This window comes from Microtus ochrogaster, chromosome 7 (assembly GCF_000317375.1).
Source record: "Microtus ochrogaster isolate Prairie Vole_2 chromosome 7, MicOch1.0, whole genome shotgun sequence".
Classification (NCBI taxonomy): Eukaryota; Metazoa; Chordata; class Mammalia; order Rodentia; family Cricetidae; genus Microtus; species Microtus ochrogaster.
In genome coordinates, this window is record NC_022014.1 from 44,799,508 (window position 1) to 44,805,872 (window position 6,365).

A 6,365-nucleotide genomic window follows, 5' to 3' on the forward strand; every position below is an offset into this window, starting at 1 on the left:
CAGGAGCTTCTGGCTCAGGAGTAATACAGAGCAGCATATCTGGAAGATTCTCTTTCCTCCCCTCAAACCAGGTGCTGAGCTGTCTTTCCGATGGCATGCCTTCTCAGGAACCCCAGATTATAACTGCAGTTCTCCCCAGCATACCCTGCTGTGAGTGAACAGCTGCTACACTGGCTTTTATTCTTGGGGTCTGCTTCCAGACATTCAGGTCCTCCTGAAGCAAACACTGAGCTGCCTGAATGCCCTGAGCTCGCTCTGTGGGCAGAAGCAACAGCCCAAGGCCCTTCTGACAACCCTCACCATCTGCACAAGCCTGCTGTACTTATTATATAGTCTTTTTCCATGAGCGATGTCTTCAGAAGGACCATCTTCAGGAGAGAGGCATGTGAGCGATGAGGCCCTGAATGTCTGTGGTCATTGGAGCTGGCATACACAACACACAACACCAGGAATGAGAAAAGATGGAGAACAAAATCTTTAAAAAAAAAAAAAAAAAAAAAAAAAAAAAAAAACAGAATCTCTCCACAGTCCAAGGTGAAGGCAAGGATCCCAGTATGGTGGTACACATCTGCTATCCCAGAATTTAGGATGCGGAGACAGGATCATCGTTTAAAGATCTGCCTGGGCTACATTATGATACCCTGGTTTCAAAGAAAAGGTAAGGGTTTTTCCCCTCATTATTACGTCTATTTCTGGCAGCAAGCTTCTTTTTTCCCCTGTGTTCTCATGAATTGCTAAACAGCTGTTATTTGACAAAGAATTATTCTACTCAACACTTCTCTAAGTGATACTGCACAAGATGGGTCAGAAAGCCCTCTTCTCTTCTGGGTAATAAGAAATTTTTAAAAAGCATGCTTTTGAGTTAGTTTTTTTTTCATTTATTTATGTTTAGAGATAAGGTTTCCAATATGTTATCTAGGCTGGTCTCAAAACCATGGGCTCAAGTGATCCTCCCACATCGGCCTCCAGTGTGCAGGGTTTATGGGCATATGCCACTGTGCCTCACTTAGACTTCTGTCTATAAATGCTTTTCCTAATGGTCTTTGAGCTGATAGAAATTCTGGGGCAATATGTCATCAACCTTGCTATGGTTTTGAACTGACACATCCTCCACAAGCTTGGGCTTTGAACACTTGTACCCAGCTGGTGGTGCTATTTTGAGGGGTTGTGAGACCTTTTAGGAAGAGCTAAGCTGGTGAACTTAGTTTACTAAAGCCATGTCTTAAAAAGTATAGCTGGGTCCAGAGTTACGGTCTACTATGATGTGAGAAACTTCTAACACATGTTCCCACCAACTACTTAAGTCATCTAACTTAATGTGTTCTTATTAAAAACTAAGTTGGGACTGGAGAGATGGTTCACTGGCTAAAAACACTAGCTACTCTCACAGAGGACCTGAATTCAGATCCCAACCTCCATATGGCTCCTCACAACCTTCCATGATTGCGGTTTCAGAAAATCTGATGTCTTCTTCTGGCCACCATGGACAACAGGCATATATATGGTATACCATGTACATGCATGTAGACACTTACTCATATAAATCAAATATATTCATATGTGTATATATGTATATACATATATATCTTTTTGTTTTTTTAAACACAAGGTCACTCAATATAGTGGCTCTCCTGGAACTTACTATGTAGGTCAGACTGACCTTGAACTCACAGAGATCTGCCTGCCTCTGCCTCTCTAGTGCTGATTTTAAAGATATGAGCTACCATGCCCAAATTAAAATTAAATTTAACAACACAACACTGAAAAGATAAATCATTAATATATAGATTCTAGTGATCAATTTCAGGTACCCAGGCTCACACAAACAAGAGCCTTTACCCACTGAGCTGTGTCATTGGCCCTTGGCCAATACTTTAGTAATTTATCCCTTATTGAGAAAGATATCAGAAAAATGCTCTGTGTGCTGTTTGTGTTGTTGAGAGTGAAGCCTGGGCCTCGAGCATGCTGTGCAGGTGCCTTACCAGGGACTATGTCCCCACTCCTAATAAATAGTACAAAAATAAATACTTATTTTATGTCAAATTAAAATACGTTAAATAAATTAAGTAAACATGTTTTTTTAATCCTTCATGTCGCCCAAATGTATTCGTTTTGTGTTTCAGTCCAAGCTTTCTAATGGGACCTAGAGTCCCTGAGCATGTGACATCCTAGAGAACTCAGTGTCCCAGCTCAGGTAGTCAAGGCCCATGAGTGCTCAAGCCTGCTTCTGTAGGAACAGCCTGTGGGGTCTGAAGAGCTCTGTCTGCACAGGTGATTCTGTCACTCAGTCAAGCTGACAGAACTCAGGGACAGGGCCACCCTGCAGCTCTCCAAGGGCGCCTTGCTCAGAGAGGCTGCCTTGAGGTGAGCATGCCTTTGATGAGCAGCTACTTCTCACTCCAGATGACAAGGATTCTGTCTTCAGGACAGAATAAAAGGCAAGATCTTTCACCAGGGGACACTTTAAGAATGACATTATTCATCCTTGATGGCTCAGGTACAGACTACTCCTATTCTTGGTATCTTTTAAGGGGTGGGGGCTCGTTTTTCTCTAGAGGGAAAGCGTTCCAGCACTAAACTTTAATGAGAGAGAGGATGGAGACAGGTTGTGGGGGTCATTTATGGAGCAAGACCTTAAAGATGAGACTGGACCCCCCACAAGGAAGACATGGCTGGTAGCCTGGTATTGAGCACAAGAGCATCATAAAAGTAGAGAGGTAAGACATGGTGATTCCTTGCCTGCCTGGCATCTCACTCACTGCACAGAATGGAAGATTTGTTTGGCAGTCTGAATGAGATTGGCCCCACAGTAGGTTTGATCCTCAGATGGTGGAACTGTTTGGGAGGAATTAGGAAGTGTGGTCTTGGTGGAAGAGGGGAGTCACCAGAGGTGGGCGTTGAGGTTTCAAAAGCCCATGGCATTTCCAGTTTTCTCCTCCTCTGCCTCTAACTTGGGAATAAGATGTAAGGTCTCAGAGTCTTCTCCTCTGTCATGACTGCCCATTTGCTGCCTGCCTGACTCTTCACCAGAATGGTCATGAACTTACTGAAACTATAAAAAAAAAATGCCAATTAAAATGCTTTTGTTTCTTTGCTTGCTTACTTACTTATGAGTTGCTTTGGTATGGTGTCTCTTCCCTGCAACAGAGAAGTAACTAAGTTTCCAAAATCCAAGGCTCCAGTAGATGTGAAGCCATCTTTGTGTCTGTGTGAGTCCTCCCCCAACCAGCAAGGAGACAGAATGAAGTGTGAGGTGTTTGCGGGTGAGAGTCGGAAGCATAAACAGGAACAAAAAGCCTAACCTGGAAAGACTAAAGTCTCAATGCGGTTCTCATGCCAAGAAAGGGAAGTGGGACGGAAGGAAGCTGAAGTAAGAAGAGCTGCAGGCAGAAGGGCAAAAGTATGGGCTACACTCACAAGAAGTCCAAGAATTCAGACTTGATGATGAGGCAAGTTCCACCTGCTAGTTGTTCCTACAGAATTTAAACAGGATTTTAGAATCTAGATTAGATTTGTGTGTATGTGTGTGTGCGCACACACACATGTGTCAGGGCCTGTACGTGCAAACCAAAAGATAGGCATCCTCTTCCTTCTATAATGTGGGTCCTAGGGATCAAGTTCATATCATCAGACTTGGCAGCAAGGGCCCTTACCTGATGAGTCATCTCATTGGCCCTTGTCTATCATTTAGGATGGTTTTCTACATTTTGACTGATTGCTCTTATTTCCTCACTAAAGTATGTGTCTTGAAGGCAAAGACCACATTTATGCCTGTTTGCATTCGATCAGCAGCTTTGGCAAGATGGCTGCATTTTTTGTGGTTTCTACCTAATGTGTAAAGTTTGTTTTTGTGTGTGTTTTGTTTTTGGGTTTTTTTAATTATTACACTTATTTATTGGGAGGCACACCAAAGCACACATGTGCAGGTCAGAGGATGACTTTTGGGAGTCATGTTGTCCTGTCCTTCCAACAGATGGGTCCCAGAAATTGAACCACTGAACCATCCCATTAGCCTGCTACCTACCACTGATTGAATGGTATATGAAAGATGTAAACTCGGCATTCTCTAGCACTAATCAATGCTAGAATGCTGAAAATCAGTGAACTTTTGGGTCCCCAAAAACCTAGGACCAAATATAGACCCACAGAAATCACCAAGACTCTAGGCAGCCTTGGCTTCCTAGCACTCTCGACAACTGTGCTGTCTATAATAAGGAACCATGTGTGGTGGTTTGAATGAAAATAGCCATCCCATAGACTCAGGGAGTGACTTTATTGGAGGTGTGTCCTTCTTGGAGTAGGTGTGATCTTGTTGGAGGAAGAATGTCACAGCAGGGTGAGCTTTGTGGTTACAGAAGCTCAAGCCAGACCCAGTGTCACTAACGTCCTGCTGCCTGCCAATCCAGGTATAGAACTCTCAGTTATTTCTCCAACATATGTCTGTATATGTGCTACCATGCTCTCTGCCATGATGAAATAGACCTCTGAACCTATAAGCCATCCCAAATTAAATGTTTTCTTTTATAATGTTATGTGGTCATGGTATCTTTTTCACAGCAATAGATCACTGACTAAGACATCATGGCCCCTGACAGCTGATACCCCTGATGCTCCATAAGCTTGAGAACCTGACTTCCATCCCCAGAACCCATGAAAAAGCCAACACTGGGGAGGCAGAGACAGGAGGATCTCTGGGGCTTGCTGGCCTGCCAGCCTAGCTGCATCTATAAGCTACAGGTTCATGAAGCTCTCAGAAAAATAAGGTACAGAGTGATTAAGGAAGACATCTGACAATGACCTCAGGCCCCCCACACTCAAAGGCACACACCTGTATGAAACCAGGATTTGGCTCTACCTGTGGGAATTCCTTCCTCTCTTCATGGCTGTTCTAGTATAGAGTCTGTTGCTGTAATAAAACACTGATCAAAATCAGCTAGGGAGGAAAGAGTTCATCTTACAGCTTACAGTCCATCACTGAGGGATGTCGGGAGGAACTCAAGGCAGGAGCCTGGAGTCAGGAAGCTTACTGGCTTGCTACCCCACAGCTGCTCAGCTTCCTTTTTTATACAGCCCAGGACCACTTGGTCAGGGCTGTCACCTCCCACAGTGAGCTGGTCCCTCCTGAATCAGTCATCAGTCAAGAAAATGCCCCCCCAAAGTCTGCAGGCCAATCTGATGGAAGCAATTCTTCAGTTGAGGGTTCCTCTTCCCAGGTGGATCTAGTTTCTCTTTAGTTTAGAGAAGATAAGCTGCACCTGTCTAAAACCTTGCAAGACTTTGTTTATGCAAAAACAGCCAGAGTTCCACTCTGTTCCCGTGAGTCAGAACTGCCCTATAACAAGCAAGAGACTTGTGCAAGGCTTGCCTTGGCTTTCTAATGTTTTTCATTTTCTTCATGCTGCAGACAAAAAACACCTTCTGAGGAAGAGCTGTGAGCTGCTGTTTTCCTATCACCATCATTTGGGCTGTCTCCCTTTCCCTCTGCTCCTGCAGGAGACACAGAAACCTCCTGTGTATAGAACAAGGCCTCCATCCTGCAGGGCGTGTGCAAGGTACATAAACACAGAAACACAAAGCAAGCAACTTGCTGTTATGCAGTTCTTTGTTTCTCTCTCCGCGCGCGCGTGTGTGTGTGTGTGTGTGTGTGAGAGAGAGAGAGAGAGAGAGAGAGAGAGAGAGAGAGAAAATACAGAGAAAATTTTTACAGAGCCCAGAGAACAGTCCAAAGATATAACTAACTGTATATGTCCTGTCTTTCCCAACAGCAAGTGTTAAAAATGCTTGAAGTTGTCATGTATTAAACTGAGCTTAAAGCATTTGGGCAAACTTTATGACAGTTTCAGCCTTGGCAAAAACTTGTTTCAGTGGACTAACCTCAGCAAATTGTGAGACTTAGTGTTAGAAGCCTTGCCCAAAGACTGCAGTGCATCCTCAGTGCTCTGTGTGAAATGACAAAGTCTAGACTTCAAACTGCCCTGTCGTCATGGAGACACAGCAAGCAAGGTAAGTGCATCCCCCACTACTTAAGGGTTTGTCCTTGTGGAGCAAGCACCAAGTTCCAGGTCCACGGGGAAGTCAGGCAGTGGCGGTGCATGCCTTTAATCCCAGCACTCGGGAAGCAGCGGCAGGTGTAACTCTGTGAGTTTGAGGCCAGCCTGGTCTACAGAGCAAGTTCCAAGACAGGCTTGAAAGCTACACAGAGAAACCCTGTCTCAAAAATAAATAAATAAACAAACAAACCCACAAAGAAAAGGAAAAGGAAAGAAAAGAAAAAAGGGGGGGGGTCTGTGTTTGAGAAAGGTGACCAGATGTCCTAATTTATGAAAACATGAGGTCTCCCTGTGCTTCATCCTGGTGGGCGTTGC

General features: G+C 44.2%; 1 long non-coding RNA gene across 1 annotated transcript; it reads left to right on the plus strand.

Annotated features, from left to right (window-relative positions):
* The first annotated feature begins 519 nt into the window (after window positions 1-519).
* Window positions 520-6,096, plus strand: LOC113456303. The gene is made up of 3 exons (XR_003377121.1): window positions 520-658; window positions 5,405-5,552; window positions 5,766-6,096. It is a non-coding gene; the product is annotated as an uncharacterized LOC113456303 (long non-coding RNA).
* Window positions 6,097-6,365: the final 269 nt, after the last annotated feature.